The sequence below is a fragment of the Lissotriton helveticus genome, chromosome 5_1 (genome assembly GCF_964261635.1).
Source record: "Lissotriton helveticus chromosome 5_1, aLisHel1.1, whole genome shotgun sequence".
NCBI classification, from domain to species: Eukaryota; Metazoa; Chordata; class Amphibia; order Caudata; family Salamandridae; genus Lissotriton; species Lissotriton helveticus.
This window is the reverse complement of record NC_136065.1, coordinates 1978216314-1978233477: the sequence shown is the minus strand read 5'-3', so window position 1 is coordinate 1978233477 and position 17164 is coordinate 1978216314. Positions and strand designations below refer to the sequence as shown.

Below are 17164 nucleotides of genomic sequence, written 5' to 3'. Positions count from 1 at the left end.
TAAAAGCAACAGAATTGAAAATGCTCCTTTAATAAGCCCCACTGAATATACAGCCCCCTATCTTATGAGCGATGTTGAAACAGCAGCCTTCCATCACAAGTGATTTAGAATTAAAACACTCCTCCTGAAATTCAGTGGGGACTTGGCAGCATCCCTTTGAATTGGCAGACTCTCTTTACGAGTGACGTTTATGAACAGCCTCCCTTTACCTTCAATCTTGAAATGGCATCCTTGGTTTTGGATTGACATTAAATCAATTTCCTCAGTTTAAGAGTGACTCTGGAATATTAGTCTCTGCCTCACAAGTGACACTGAATCAATATCCTCCCTAGAAAAGTGGCATATAATTGATGGTCTTCCTTTAGGTGCGAAATTGAATAGATAGCCATCTTCTGAGGAACTCTAAAGTGACAACATCTATTTACATGGGATGTCAAATTGATAAACTTTCTTTATGAATGATGCTGGCATATTTGTCTCCCTTCATGTGTGACACAGATAGACAGCATTACTTTATCATTCACATCAAATTAACATCCTTACTTTATGACGGATATCAAATTTATAGCATCTCTTTATACTAAGAGTGGAAGTGGCAGGCTCCCTTTGTAAGTTGCACAGAAGTATCAGTTTACCTTTATAGACTGCTTGGAAGCAGTAGCCTCTGCTTCTACATGACACAGAAGGACAAGCCTCATGAAGCGTGGCAAAACAATCCCTTTATATGCAACCCTGAATTGCACCCTGAAGCAATAGCCTCTCATTACTTGAGAATCTTCTTATGCATGGCTCTGAACTGACATCCTTCTATTAAGCCTGACAAAGAATAACAAGCTTTGGCATATTATTATTATTATTATTATTATTAGGTGAGTTTGTATAGCGCGACAGCTGCCTCAGCAAAGAGGCGTCCCGGCGCTTGTAGCCTGGACAGGAGAGCGCAGAAGCTAGATCGTAGGAAATAGAAAGGTTTTGATAGCTTTACGGAAAGACAAAAGGCAATTCAGCCGGCAAATCTGTATCGGGAGGGAATTCCATAGTTTGGCGGCAAGGTAACGAAAGGACCGACCACCAGCTCTGGTGCGGTTCACCCGAGGGACCGAAGCCAGGAGTAGCTCGGCCGAGCGCAACTGGCGTGTGGGTACATAGGGGCATAGCCATTAAGTTGTGCTTTTGGGACCTTATAAGTGTCTAGCAAGAGCTATTGGCTGTGCCAGGGTCTTTTAGCTATGTTGTAGAAGAGCGTGACTGCTGTGCAGCATGTTGAAAAGTTTTAATTAAAAAGTGTTATAAGCATTTCTCTTACCTTAAGAAGACATTATGTACAACTTAACGACCCTATTAAAAAAGAATGGATACAAAAAATGTCTAATTTTGTTGTCCTTGCAATGCTGGCAACTTCTTCCTGTCTGTTATAATGCTTGCTTTTTAGGTCTCGCCTAGGCAGCGCTTGCGCTGTCTCTTCGGAGATAAAGTCTCTTCGGATAGGGGCATAAAGCTCAGCCCACATTCCGCCCAACTTTTTAATTGGCCCCTGTCCCTGTCCTTTGTAATTGGTGGCTTAGTAGTCCCTCCTTAGTACCGCCTTGTCTCTTCTTGTAACCTTCCATGAGGACAACCCAGTTACATGTGATGTTACTCCCTAGGTTTTAATTACAGCCTCAGAGCACTATTTTCTTAAGGGGATTCAGACAGGACACATGCTTGGGCCTAAGCAAGGCTGGCAGTGGTTACTTTACTCACTAGCACATCTCACATTCATATAAGACCTTCTATAATTTTCCCTTCATCAGCTACACACAGAGTACAACCTAATCCGGGAATTAAAATAATACATTTTTGTCACGTTTCAAAGCTACTAATTGTATATATGGACATAGCTATTTAAATGCACTGGTAGTACTGTCTTGCATTTGCATATGGCCATGTCTGAACTGGGGTGGCGGAGTGAGCTAAAGAACGGTGATGGATTAAACCCAGATCAGTTGACTGGGGGTGAGTGTTTGTATTGTCAACGCTCCGTCCATCATCACCTTTGGTTTTTCTTAGTACTGTCTTGCATGCCATGCATTATGGGTAGGGTGGATTTACTATATCTTCTGCAGAGTGCAGTATAACATGTGGCCATAAGAGGTCCTATGGCCACACATGGTACTGCCCCCTGCAACATGGCTAAGTAAAAAAACTCCAACTCCAACAAGTGCAAGAACAATTGCATTTCCAATGAAATAGGTCTCACATTTGTTAAAGTTAGATGTTGGCATTGAAAAGGACAATGTTTCTTACTTTTTTATACCATTGGCAATAGTGCTATGCAAATATAATAACTCCACTGCACATAAAACTAAAAACAAATGTGTATTTTCAACACCAACAGCTCTAACTTTAACAAATGCAAGACCTATTGCATTGCAAATGCTTGTTGTTATGGGGGACAACGGGGGTGCTAAATTGCTGCTGAGGTGGGGCTGCGCTGGTGGTGCTGCTCTGATCAGGCAGTGGTGCTGCGCTGATGCCAAGATGGTGCTGTGCTGATGCTGAGGTGGTGCTCAGGTGAGTGATACCGAGGTGGTGCTGAGTGATGCTGCGCTGCTGTTCAGATGCTGCTGAGTGATGCTGAATTGTTGCAGAGTTGGTGCTGCGCTAATGCTGAGGTGGTGCTATGCTAATGCTGAATTGCTGCTGAGGTGAGGTTGTGCTGGTGCATAGGTGGGGTTGTGCTGGTGCGTAGGTGGGGTTGCACAGGTGCTAAGGTGGGGCTGGGCTGGTGGTGCACTGATGCGGAGGTGGTGCTGTGCTGATGCTGAGGCTGTGCTGATGTTGAGGTGGTGCTGGGGTGGTGCTGTGCTGATGCTGCCTTGATACTGAGTTGGCGCTAAGGTGGTGATGAGATGGTTGTGTGTGGAGGTGGTGCTCATATGCTCAGGTGGTACTGAGTGATGCTGATGTGGTGATAAGTGATGCTTTGGTGGTGGTCAGGTGGTGCTGAGTGATGCTGCATTGGTGCTGGGTTAATGCTGCAATGGTGAGGAGGTGGTACTGCGATAATGCTGACGCAGTGATGCGTTGGTGCTGAGTTGCTGCTGAGGTAGTGCTGTAGTGGTGCTATGCTGGTGCGGAGGTAGCTGTGCTGATGCTGTGGTGGGGCTGTATTGGTGCCGAGTTGGTGATGCGCTGGTGGTGGTACACTGATGCGGAGGTGGTGCTGAGGTGGTGTTGAGTGATGCTGAGGAGATGCTGTACTGAGGTGTTGCTGAGTGAGGCAGAGGTGGTGGTGCTGCACTGTGATCAGGTGGTGCTGAGCTCGTGCTCATTTGGTGCTGAGTGATGGTGAGTTGGTGCTGAGCTGAGATGAAGAAACACTGATGCTGAGTTGGTGCTGCACTGGTGGTGATGCACTCATGAGTAGGTGGTGCTGTGCTGATGTGGTGCTCTGATCATGCTGAGGTGGGGCTGAGTGATACTGAGCTGGTGCTGTGCCGAGATGGCGATGTGCTGATGCTGTGGCCAGGCTGCACCGGTGCTGAGCTGGTGATGCACAGGTGGTGATGCACTGATGCAGAGGTGGTGCTTTGGCGCTGAAGCTCAGGTGATGCCGAGTTGGTGCTGTGCTGAGGTGATGCTGTACTGATGCTGAAGTAGTGCTGCGTTGCTGTTGAGGTGGGGCTGCGCTTGTGGTGGTGCACTGATGCAGAGGTGGTGCTTTGCTGATGCTGAGATGGTGCTGGTCAGGTGATGCTGAGCAATACTGAGGTGGTGCTGAGTGATGCTGAGGTGGTGCTGAGTGATGCTGAGGTGGTCCGCTGATGCCAAATTACTGTCGAGGTGGGGCTGCGCTGGTGGTGGTGAACTGATGAGGAGGTGGTGCTGTGCACATAATGAGGTGGTGCTGTGGTGGTACTCAGGTGGTGCTGCGCTGATGCTCTGGTGGTGCTGTGCTGAGGTGGTGCTGCAGTGGTGCTGAGTGATACTGAGTTGGTACTGAAGTGGTGAGGTGCTTGTGCAGAGATGGTGCTCAGGTGGTGCTAAGTGATACTGAAGTGATGCTTTGGTGGTGGTCAGGTGGTGCTGAGGTCATGCACTGATTTTCTTGTGGTGCTGTGCTAATGCTGAAGTGGTGCTGCATTGCTGTGAGAGGGTGCTCCCCTGGTGGTGCTGCGATGATGCTGTGGTGGGGCTGCACTTCTGGTGTTGCACTGATACTGAGGTGGTGCTGAGTGGAGGTTCACTGAGGCTGAGATGGTGCTGTGCTGTTGCTGAGATGGTGCTGTGCTGTTGCTGAGATGGTGCTGTGCTGATGCTCAGGCGGGGCTGCACAGGTGGTGCTGTGCTACCACCATTTCACTCTGGACTCACAGAGTTCAGATGCGGAGTGCATCAGGGCTCCTCCTTGGGCCCAACTCTCTTCAACATCTTCATGGCATCGCTCGCAGCGTACCTCAGGAACCACGGGTTCAACATCACATCGTCTCCTACACTGACTACGCCCAGCTGATCCTCTCCCTCACCAATGAACCCACTGTCACCAAGAACAACTTACACAAAAGGAGGAAGTCTATCTCCACCTGGATGAAGGACAGCTCCCTCAAGCTCAACTCAGGGAAGACCGAAGTTCTCATCCTGGGCTCCACGCTCTCCACCTGGGACAACTCCTGTTGGCCTGCAAATCGTGGTTCCACCCACAGACTACACACCGAAACCTCGGCATCATCCTGGACTCCTTGCTCACCATGAACCACCAGATCAAAGCCATCTCATCATTCTGCTTCCACATACCCCTGTTCCAGAAGAATTTCAAGTGGATCCCCAATGAGTCCAGAAAGACGGTCACCCACTGTGGCAGCAGACTCGACTATGGCATTGCACTCTACATCAGCATCACCCAGAAACTCCTCAAGAAACTGCAGAACATTCAGAAAGCCTTCGCCAGACTCGTCCTCAATATACCTCACATCACCGGCCACTTGAGAGACCTCCACTGGCTCCCAGACAACAAAAGAATCACCTTCAAGCTCCTCACACACGCCTGCAAATCCCTACACGATTCCTACTTTAAAAAGATATGCTCTGATGTTTCAAGTTATTTGGGGTATTTGGGGTTATTGGGGTAATGTAAAATGAGAAGAGAGCAGGGAAGCACCAATAGCTTTATTTCCACTCCTCATTAAGTTTTAAAACTGGAGCTCCATTTCCCCTGCTGATTGACTTTCACCATTCTGTGGCGCTTGCATACAGCGTTAATATCACTGCAAAGTTTTTCATGAAGTTTGATTGTTACAGAAAAATGTAGAATTCCAGGAACTTCTGTGTAAGGAGGCAGGCCCCTGTGATTTTAGTGAACCATAGTATACAAATTCCTGTGACTACCAAGAATTTGGCAACATTTGTATTCAATTAAAGTTAGCATAGTGTAAAGGATGCATTTTTTTTTCACTTGAGTTTTATATTTTGCAAACTTGACTCGAGGGCATCAGAGCGCTTCAGAGAGTCAGCACAAGCAGCAAATACCGGAGATACCTTTGGAGTAAATAAATGTACGTACATAGACGTGACTAGGTATACAGGAATTGCAAAAGCAGCAACTACGCGAGATACCTTTGGAGTGAATTATAGATACCGGATGACAGTAAGCAACGAGGTATACAAGGATATTGGGGAAAGATGCCAATGCACTTTTGAGGTAGCTACGGTACTATAAATAAATGGCACTTTACAGAGCAGAACACTTGTGCGAGATAAGTACAACATAGAAAAAAATTACTTAGTAACAGAAAACGGCAAAAACAAGATGAACAGTAGTACATGTGGACGGTGTGGTTCTAAGGTAGCTGGAGTAATGTCTTGAGAGGACAGGGGGACTAGAGGCACAGATTTATTTAGATGGTGCGGAAGGGGGCACGCAGGCTAGCCAAGTGTTTTAAGGGTGTTACCCTCTGTAAATGCAACCACCATCTACTTTTCAGGAATAATGTATGTGTACAACTTCAGTAAGTGGTCTCCGAGTCTTCCGTAGTGGGTACAAAACTATTAGTGTTGCCATGGTCCAGCACTGAGCAGCTACACTATGGAAAACACAAACACTTGGAAACAATAATTCTCTTTTAAACAGCAAAGTATGGAGTAGCTAATTACATAATTTGGCAATGACATATACATTGCTACACGAGCTTTCTTAACATTAGTGCCTTGGTTTGGACTACAAAGAAACAAGATATTTTCTTGTAATTCCCATACATTTCCCGGGTCTGTGAAGATGTAGGAAACAAGTTGTAATATCAAAGAGAACACTGCATGGGTATACGTCCCAAGATGTAAATGGGGGTCTCCAAAGCCGGCTTAAATCTTGAGTTCAAACAGTAAAGGCCTAGTTCATGAGACCCGGAATGTATGTTCACTTTTATACTTCAGGGAGATCTATATACCATTAGAGAGGAAAGTCCTTGACGAGGAACAAGAACTTTGGCTGTGCCCCCCTAAAAAAGTAGGGACTATTCTCTTTAATTGGGTAATAAGACATGCTCAGCTTGCATCTGAAAAGGAGCATGGAGACTACTTTGTGTACTAAGAACCTCTCAGAACTCATCTGTAGAACTGCAGAGGCCAAAATATTGAAAATGTTGCTGTAAGGAGTCCTGGTTTAGGAGAGGAGCTTACCCTGAATGTTGTCATCACTGATTCGCACGACCACATGAAAAGCAACCTGGTCTCGTCAACCTCTCTCCATGTTTCCCTAAGAGTGAGATCCCTAAAATATGGAGTTGTATCCGCCTAGTGTGAGTGAGCTCAAGAGACTCCATGGCGGACCGCTGCTTTCAACTGGTTGCCCTGATTTCTCTGCAATTACTGTTTCCTTGGTTCCCAGAGACTCATGCAATGTTACGCGCCAGTTGCGCGCGAGACAGCATTGGTCACTTTATCATTCTTGTATGCACTGATAAACAAACTTAGTGTGTCTGTTCCGACAAACTGCCATATGCCAACCTGTCTATCAAGGTTCGAGTCCATAACATCCTCTATGACATTTAGAAAGTAGCACTACCTCCATCATCCATCTACTATTTTCCAGTAAAACTGCAGCATGCTATTAGCACGTGACTAGGGGCTCTCGCAGAGACACTGTGCACATGTAACACAGCCAGTCACTGCACTGAAGGACACATATGAAACAAGCATTTACAATGCAACGGTTTCGCCTTTGGAAAAGTTAGAGCTATTGGCAATGTAAATGACAATGCCATTTATTTATCTGTTTTCAAAACCAACACATAAATACAAATTTTGTAATTTACAATGCCAATAGCTCAAACTTTTCCAAAGGCGAAACTGTTGCATTGTAAATGCTTGTTTTCTCTTTTTCCTCTGCCCTTTACCTAATCTTCCTGCATTATATTACCACCAGTTACTGCACAATATATCGGCTTTCTCATAAAACAAATCATAACACTTTTATGGAGTTTCAGTAACTTATATTGCACAAGTGATTACCAAGCTCAAACTTAACAAAAAATGATTATTAATCACACAGGCGTAACCTATTGCATTTACCAATGCTTGTTTCCATTTGCAGCACTGCTGATCGCACTTCTTGTTAGTGTCAAACGCCTCAAAACTGTCCACCCCGCATACACTGCTGCCGCAACTCTTCCCTCTACTTTAAGCTAAACCTTAGCCCTCACAGATACCTCTACGTATCATGATGTAAGCACATAGCTCCACAAAAGCATACTGCCAGATGGGCAATTAAGGAAATCAAGCCCACTTCTTCCCTCGAGCATCCTCAAGATCCCTTTGCCAGCACTCAGAAACTTCTACGAACCAAGGTACCTTCTCTAGACCTCCCACTACAAAACTCTCAAAACCCTGGTATGGTACCCCCATAAGCGCGTTCTACTAGCCACCAGACACCATTTCTGGCCCCTCTAAACTCCTGAGACATCCTGCCAGCTACACCACTAACCACTCTTCAGCTCTACAATATGCAGCCAGGCTTTTATTTAGCGGTTGCATATAACGCCTTGCCTATCCGGTCCAGTGCGGCTCTCTGTCATCCCGCACACATCCAGGAAGTCGAAATGACGTGCGCGTCACGTGATAACTGCGTCGCATTAGTGTGTGTTCTTCTAATGGCTATCTTGAATAGCAGCTGTTAAGGGTGCAATACGTGATTTCAATATGTGCGTTTGTTTAAGAAACGTTTAGGTTGATGTCAGACTTGCACAACCACAATATAACCGTAAAAGAGTTGCCAATTTTAATGCTGTGAAGTGGCAAAGAACAAGATTGGAAAAAAAGTTTTAAAATAACAAGAATACATTTATTTACATAGATGTGAGATTACATTGTGCTGTTCAAACGTCTGCCACTGTTAGTGAATGGCACTCTGCTGGGGATGGACGGGTCGTGCTCCGCAGCCTTTTCCCTCTCTGTCCGTCGCACGCTTTACTTCTGGACATCAGCTGATTACAAGGAAACGAAAGCAGTGATGCCAGGTGCTCTGGTGTGACTAGTGCGTAGGGCAGGATTTCCCCGCACTCTAAACTGTCGGCGCTTATTCTCTGCCAGTCTGGACTCAGCCCGTCGCCGACCCCCGCCTCTGGTGTACTGGTGCTGGTAAGTGGGCTCGTTAAAGCTTCGCCATGCGAGGAGAGGGGACCTCAAATTATGGAAATACTGTGAGAGTGCGCTGTTCCCACTCTGTCCTATTTGTATTTTTTTTTAAATGCATTTTTATATAGCGCGGACTTTACCCAAAGCTGCCAGAGCGCCTTCCAATAGAATTAAGTACGTTACATAAGGAGATTTACATATTTACACGTTGCAAATACCATTGGGATAGTTGAGAAAGTAAAAGAAAATAAGAGGTGGCAATCACAAATTAAACAAGTCAGGTCCCGGGCCGGCCAGCCAATCACAGCGCGGCCCGGGGAATGACATCACGGGGGTGTCCCGGGCCGGCAGCCAAGGACAGCGCGGCCCGGGACAAAGGGGCGGGACTTAAAAAAAGTCCCAGAAACGCCCCCGAATCGCGTTTTCACGAGAAAGCGTGATTGGCAGCCTCTGTCTCCCAATGGCTAGCCTCCATTTATGGAGCTAGCCAATGGTAGACAGAGGCTGAACCAAAGTACATATGTAGAATCATGAGGTTTCGCCGTGGGCGGGGCAACTGCTACGCAGTTGCCAACGCCCAGGGCGAAACCTAAAAACGCTGTGCGAGTGCATGCAGAGACCGCTGACTTTCCCCTACAGGCGTGGTGCACTGTAAATACCTTGTGGAGCACATGGTTTTTCACTCCTTTCGTAGAGAGTAATGTTTGTAGAAATGTGCCATAAGAACATTTCTATAGGCCTGCTCGTATGAAATAAAATTAATGCAAAAATGTATGCGGATACTATTCTCTTGAGCAGATAGAACTGTATGAGTGGCAAAGAGTACAAGTTAGACTTTCCGAACACAAAGGGTGGCAATATCACCCTTTAATTTACTACTGGACAGCTCAATCTCAACACACTATCATGATGCTCCCACTTCCAACTGGAAAACAGAGAGGCACCAGTGCCAACCAAGGCTACAACACAGAAGAAAGAAAGGAGCACCATTCTTTGGGTGCAATCGGTCATGCACTTGTTTCCAGCCTCTCCACTTGGCATGTTATTGTCCATGATGCAAACAGTACCACAGAGCATTACAGATGGCAGTATGTGACTGGATGGAGTTTAGAAATATGCTTAGAATCAAAGTTCTGCATGCTGAGAGTCGCTGAGAGTCACTGTGACTGGCCAAACTAGGGGCTTCATTACATTAATTTCAGAGAAGTGAATCTCACTCAAGATACCTCGGAGACAGCAGGTGGGTGTGAAACATGCAAGCAGGTACCAAACAGTACAGAACAAATTAATGCATTTCCTACTTAAAACTCAAATCATCCAAGAATCCTTCCAATTACCTAACAAAAGCAAACACAAGTTCAAGCCAGAGTCAGAAAATGTAACCCGGATGACTCCACACCTGACACCCAAAGCAAAATCATTAGGGTTCACTCACAGAGCTGTCCTCTTCGTAAAAGAGTACAATACCAATAATTCTGTGACATCTTGATAAAAATAAATCTTTCCTCTCAGAAGCTGACTTTAGGCAAACAGTCCAAGCCTTAGCTTTCTAGCACGTGGAAGAATGCAATGGCCTGTGCTGCTGTTTCAATGGGACCACATTGGCTCTCTGAAATACATGTTCCACGCTGCAGAACGTCTCAAAGGGCTTGATCATAACACGGCAAACCCAAAGGAACTATATTGGCTCCTTGTCCAATCCCATAGCTTCAAGACCAGTTTGTCTGCCTACCGCAGCTGCCCCATATCACTCAGGGGAGAGGATGTGGCCTATGACTAGAGCGGTCGACCTCGAAGCTGGGGAAGCAGAATCGAGTCTCGGCAGGGACGCTCAATATCCTGTGATTCTGGGCAAATCACTTAGGGACAGATGTAGGTAAATACTATTTACCTATTCTTAAATACCGAATCGGTAAGAATAGGTAAATAGTATGTCGGTAATTTTTCAGTAAATTTCACCGAATCTGTAAAATTCGGTATTTACCGAATCGTTATTTACAGATTCGGTAATTGCCATTCATTCCTATGGGCCTGGAGCCCATAGGAATGAATGTCAATTACCAAATCGGTAAAAGGGGAAAAACATTGAAGGGTGGCAGGGTGTCACTTTGACACCCAATTGCACCCCTCAATTGTGTATGGGTGCACATGTTGCCGACATACATGCCCCAAGGGCATGTATGTCTGCAACATGCCCCTAAGGGCATGTATGTCTGCAACATGGCACTGTTGGAAAAGCAAAAAAAATGCTTTTTCAAAAGTTTTCATTATTTACCACCAACTTGTAGTTGGTGGTAAATAACAAATCCTTAACTGAGTAATGCACTAACTTGAGTGCTCCCTACATCCTGGATTCGGTAATTTACCGAATCGGTATGTTAAGAATTTGGTATTTTACCGAATCCTTAAATGACCGATTCAGTAAAATACCAAATCCTACAAAAATGCCACCTACATCTAAAAAGCCCAATACCGGTCGGTAACGGCCGAAATTCTGTAATTTCGGCCGTTACCGACCGGTATTGGGCGACCTACATCTGGCCCCTAATCTCCCCCATGCCTAGCAAAATGAATGTGCTCATCTGTAATGCAACAGGTGCTCATGTAAATCGCTCTGTTATCTTAGGGTCGAGTTTGCGCTATATAAAACTCCCCAAAAACTCATTCCCCATTGCTACTGAGATCTTGAAGTTCAACTTGCTTGTACTGGGGTGCCTTATTTTGGCAACATCAATTTATGATTCACATCCATACATCGCTCAGCCCACCCAATGCCTTCACTAAGCCCAGTATCAGCTTTAGCAGCCATAGTCTTAATTCCCGCCCCAATAAACCAACTCCCCTTTCATAGGCGCCTAGTTATAAATGCTTTCTATTTGTGCCACACCAATAATTTATGATAAATGATCTTGGATATGGGCTAGGACATTGCATATTGTTTATTGGCTGCGGTGTGTGATGCTCATGTATTTCCAGGTGCTGTCTTTCAGAAAGACAAGGTGTGAATGAGTGATCAGTATTTCGGAATGGGACTGAGGTGGGGTGTAAGAAACATAAAGGGCAGCAATTCTAAGCTATCTCTCATACCTTTAGCACCTAAGCATTATAACCTTAAAGGTAGAATATTTACTTTACTTGTTGAAAAACTGCGCCTTTCAATGCACCAGACAAGTGCAAGTTGTTTTAAAATGATAGTTTGCTCAATCCATATGGTCAGCTCCTTAATACGTGGAAAATATTCATGCGAGTTACATTAGAAAAATAAATTAAATGTTCTTTTCACCTTTCCATTTGTGATAATATTTAGTTTATTTTTATGGTGCTCAAATATTCTGGGCCCTCTTCAGGGAACCAATTTAAAAACAAAATCATAAACTTGGTTTATTTATGAAAATAAGCACAGTAAATTTACAGGCATATATAATTCACGTTGCTAAGTTTTTATCTCACTGATATCTGTAGAGGAAGGAGCAATAATGTTGTGACATCCCTTCTATTGATGAAGTGGCATTAATGCACATTGCCTTTGGTCATTTCGCCCCACCTATTTTTAGAAGGTTTGGGTTCCTGCTTTCAGGGTTCAGGGGATGGTATTCCTGGGCGTCACAAGTTCTTAAGTAAGAGCGATCCCTTCTTTCCAGGGTCTTTTCCACCCACGGACCTTACAAAAGGCAGTCTTGCTGGGCATTCTCATCATTTCACCTCACCATTAATTTGGTAAACGTGGCCATCTATCCCCTCTGGCTCCTGGGTTTCTTAACCATATGTGCCTTTGGGTGTCCACCTATGTTCTCCATACCCCTCCCCAACTCGCTGAAGAAAATTCCAGATGACGTTACGAAGGTTTTAAAGGATCTAGTTGTATCATAAGCGGGCTTTAAACACTTAACTGTATGCTGCCCGTGGAAATATGCAGAACTCTACTGCTTGACTAAAAATCCAACTTAAACTAAAAAAAACTGTTAAGCACCAAAAACCGCTTCAAATATGTAATAACGTCGCGTAACACATTATTAAAACTCCAAATACCAATATGCCAATAGCTGGATTCAGTATACTTTATAGTGAGAGGGAGAACAACTGGATTTTTCGCTAGAACTCAGATCCCTTCAGTTCGCCTGTCCTCGGAGACCCGTAATGACTTACCCAAGCCGCCCACATATCCCACCAGACCCGCGTCCCACTAAGACTTCTCATCAAATGCCCCGTGGCACACCACCGCCTACAAACACAATAACACAACAACATTCTTGGCTCAGCATCCACACGCCACCGTCGACCTCCTTTTAACTCTGCCCCACGTTCCTCTCCAGACCCTCCTCTGTATATCCCTCTTCTGCCTCGCAAGCCCCGTTCAGCCATCCGATCACCCACACCATCCCAAATCCCCCTCCTCTGATGTACCCTCCGACACTTACCCCGCTACTCTCTGCCAGCTCCTCTGTTTTCCCTCCTCCTCCTATGGTGCAGCTCAGCAGCTGACAGATAGCCACGCCCCTCTCACACGTGACCCAACAAAAAACGTGATAACGCCATCACGTTCCCGTCGCGTGGCCTCTCGGGGAGTGTAGTTCAAAATACAGGAGCGTCGAGGTAAATGAGCCTCATCCCTTATTGTCGCAATCTCCCCCTAATAACACGGAGAGGAGGGTGTTACGAATCAACTCAGAAGCACGAAAGCATACATGCCAACATTTCAGAAGAGCAAAGTGGGAGATAAAAAAAAAAAAATCGGGAGAATGAGGCCTTGAATCGGGTTACTGGCATGTATGGGCTTTGGAAGTGTGCCGCTGCAGGATCGGACATTTGAAACGCAAATGCACGTTTTCTTCTTACCTTTCAGAAGTATGGAGCATAATGGCAGGCAGAGAGAGGGTGATGCCAGTGTTGTACACTGGCCTGGCACAGGTTGCTGGCAGTGCATGCACCACTCCCCCCCAACCCCCTACCCCCCCCCCCCCCCCCCCCCCGCAGCCTGGGCTGAAACAGCTTCCCCTGCACACACAAAGCTGCCCCCCCTCAGTACTTCACAGGTCTTTAAAATACCATTCCCTTGTTAATGATGCTTTGTTGTTTTTTCACCCCATCGAGAGCCCCTGCATCGCCACTCTTTGCTGGAAGAATTAGCACTTTAAACAATACCTAGCCCTGTCAGCTGAAACCCCCAAGGAATCGGGTTTTGGCTTGTAGGAAACGGGAGGCGGGAGACTAGCCTTCAAATCGGAAGTCTCACGCCTGAATTGGGAGGGTTGGCATGTCTGCAAAAGAGAACCATCGACAAGTTAGGAACCCTATTTTGTATTTACCAGGCATTTTCCAGTAGTAAATTCACCTGGGAAAAATTGCTGGGTATGTGGTAATTACCGCAAAACGTGTCATTTTTTATTTTTATAGCACTAACTCGACCCGAAGGTATTGGAGCGCTTTACATGAGCACCATATTTACATTACACATGCAGGCACGGGGAGATTAAGTGAGTTGCCCAGAATCACAGGATGTGGACCTGACCTTGAGACTTGAACCCTGGTTTTCAGCATCAGCGTCAGGCGTTTATGCAGACGGACCACATCCGTTTTATTTTATTTTTATTTATTTTAAAAGTTTTATATAGCGCTAACTTGACCCGTAGGTATCAGAGCGCCTTACATACATACAGTAAAAAACAGAAAGACATTACATTACATAGTAGGCCGACAGTAAGAAAGCAAACCACAGAAAAAAAAAATACAGCATGGGAAATACATATGCAGTGCAGCGGAGGGGGAGAGAACAATAAAAGGAGAAAGGTGAGAATGACATAGTCCGGTCATCCACTGTCCTTGAATGTCCAGAGAGAGAGGAGACAACTCGGATATAGAAGACTAGGTTAGTTGACGTTGGTCAGGAAAGTATTAGTTTAGGAGATGGAGTTTCAGGTCCCTTTTGAAACAGGGAAAGGAGGGGTTGCATCTGAGGACTCCCGGGAGAGCGTTCCATATCCGGGGAGCGTTGCCAGAAAACAATCGGTGTTGGGTGGTTTTCTTTTTCAGTTTCGGAGGAATAAGAAGGAGTGAGTTGGAGCTTCTCAGAGTTCTGGATTGACCTGCTCTTACCTGTTTGTTATTTAGGTAGCTGGGGACAGGAGAGTGAAGGGTTTTGTGTGTGATGCAGGCCAGCTTATAGGTACATCTCCCTTCCATGGGAAGCCAATTGAGGTAGTTGAGAGCTGGAGTGATGTGTTCAAATCTTTTAACTCCAGATACGAGTCGAGCGGACATGTTCAGCACTGCCCTTAGAGGGGCTAGGTGAGCTTTTGGAGTCCCTGTAAGGATGGCGTTCACGTAGTCTATTTTAGACAGAACTAGGGATTGGACTACTGTCTTGAGGTCATCGTGGCTTAGAAAAGGTTTCAATTTCTTGAGGTGTTTTAGAGAGAAAATAGCACTTTTTGCAGAGTTTTTGATGTGGGCCTCCATTGATAAGTTCTTGTTAAGGGTGATGCCTAGAGACTTAACTGAGTCGGATAGGGTAAGGGGCCGTTTAGGGCAACCAGATTCTTGAGCCACTCTTTGATTGGACGATGGTTACTTTTAGGAGAGAATAGGATTAGTTCCATTTTGTCTGGTTTGCGTTTTAAGTGGTTAACGTAGAACCAAGTTTGGATCTCAGTTAGGGTGGTATTGAGGAGTTGGATGTCGCTGGGAGACTTGATCCTGAAATAGATTTGGGTGTTGTCAGCGTAAAGGTGGTAATTCACTCCAGCTTTTTTCAATATGATTGTGAGGGGCTCCAGGAAGAGATTGAAGAGAGACGGGGAGAGGATCGAGCCTTGTGGGACCCCAAGTGTGACTTTTGTTGGCTTTGAGAGACAGGAGTTGATTTTAATTTGTTACGAGCGGTGTTGAAGGAAGGAGGTAAACCATTTAAGTACTGTGCCATTGATGCCGGAACGCTTCGACAGGGTCTCCAGAAGGGCTGGATGGTTTACTGTGCCGAATGCCGCAGATAGGTCAATAAGGATGAGTAGGCAGGCATCACCTTCGTCTAGGGCCTTGTGAATGTCGTTGGAGACGTTGAGCATAGCTGTTTCCGTGCTACAGCCTTTTCTGAATCCAGATTGAAAGGCGTCCAGGAGGTTGAACTCATCAATGTGTTTATTGAGTTGGTGGAGAATGGGTGTAATTTGTCCTAGTTGAAGGGAGTCTGGAACACAGCCTGAGGTGAGAGAGGCGTTGATAATTTTTGTCCAGAAAGGGGAAATGGTGTGGTTGAGTTCTTTTATAATTGTGGATGGGAGGGGGTCCATGGTGTGGGAGGAAGGTTTTAGATTGGAAATTATATTGAAGACCTCGCTTACCGACATTAGCTCAAAGTCGGACCAATGCGCATTGTTTTTTAGCTGGAGGTAGGTCTGTTTGTCCTTGTTAAGAACTCTTTACGAGTGGTCAAGGTTGGTTGTGCATACAGCTGTTTGCGCAGCGGTCAGAAAAAAATGGGCCTCTTGTATCAAGGGCATCAGAAAGCTAGTTGCATTTCTCAGCCTGAATATGAAGAAGCCTTGTTGGATGTAATAATTACCACATAAAAAAAATTAGACTCCAGAGGTTCAAAATGTAACAGATGTGATAATTATAGCTATTCTGAGTTTGTGGGAAATTAAAGTTGGATTTGGGTGCTCGCTTCACCAACATCTGCATGTCCCAGTAAACACGGGGTATTTTCCCCATGTTATATTCTATCAGGTATTACTTGTGTGCTCTCTTTATTGCATCTGATAATTCCTGGGATTGTTAAACAATGCTTATAATTGCAATCCTTGAGTAACGGATCGCTATTTTTTTTTAAAACTCTTTTTATTGCTACTTATATGATGATGAAATAAACATGGAGAAAGCATATCTGTGCAAAGGATTGCAATTTAATGGTACAATTGTAACCATTCCCGCTGGGATTTGTTGGATTTTTGATAGTTCAGCTCAATGTTGTTATAACCGTATTATAATAACAGATACACTTTGATACAGAGGCCCTCATTGAAAGTTGGTAATTTTTTGGGATTCAATATTTTTTGTAACTGATGAAATCTGACACCAAGGTGTTCGGTATTTATTGGATGTGATAATTATCGGTTACCATGAGTTTTTTGAGGAATAACATGCAGATTTTGGTTTTTAATGCACCAAAATCCGCATGTACAGTATATAACAGACATTTTCCATCAGATATATATCAACAGATTTGGCCTGACGATATTTATCACAAAACTCAATTCTGATATGAGTGCCGACTGGTCATCACACATATTGGTATTTATTGACCCACCCAAAATGGGGGCCTAACAGCCCTCAAGTTTCCCAGGTCCTCGTGAGTGGGTCACCAGTCCTGATTTTGTGTTTGCATTCTGGGATTTGTAGTCCCATTGAGTACATTATAACATCCAGACTACAGGTCCCAGATACAGAGGAAAAACCTAGGCTGGGCAATCTATTTGCACATTTATCAGAGAAACTTGAGAGCTTTGCATCAGGTTACGCATTACGGCGCTTCGTCAATTAGGTACACTTGCAAACCTAAATT

The 17164-nt window shown here is 45.1% G+C and overlaps 1 protein-coding gene across 1 annotated transcript in view; it reads right to left on the bottom strand.

Moving 5' to 3' along the window:
* ORMDL3 (ORMDL sphingolipid biosynthesis regulator 3) overlaps positions 1 to 13102 on the bottom strand; it is an 87194-nt gene extending 74092 nt beyond the window's left edge. Inside the window, exon 1 of the mRNA XM_078645674.1 lies at positions 13026 to 13102. The gene's annotated coding sequence lies outside the window, so the exon portion shown is untranslated. The remainder of the gene's footprint in view (positions 1 to 13025) is intronic.
* Positions 13103 to 17164: the final 4062 nt, after the last annotated feature.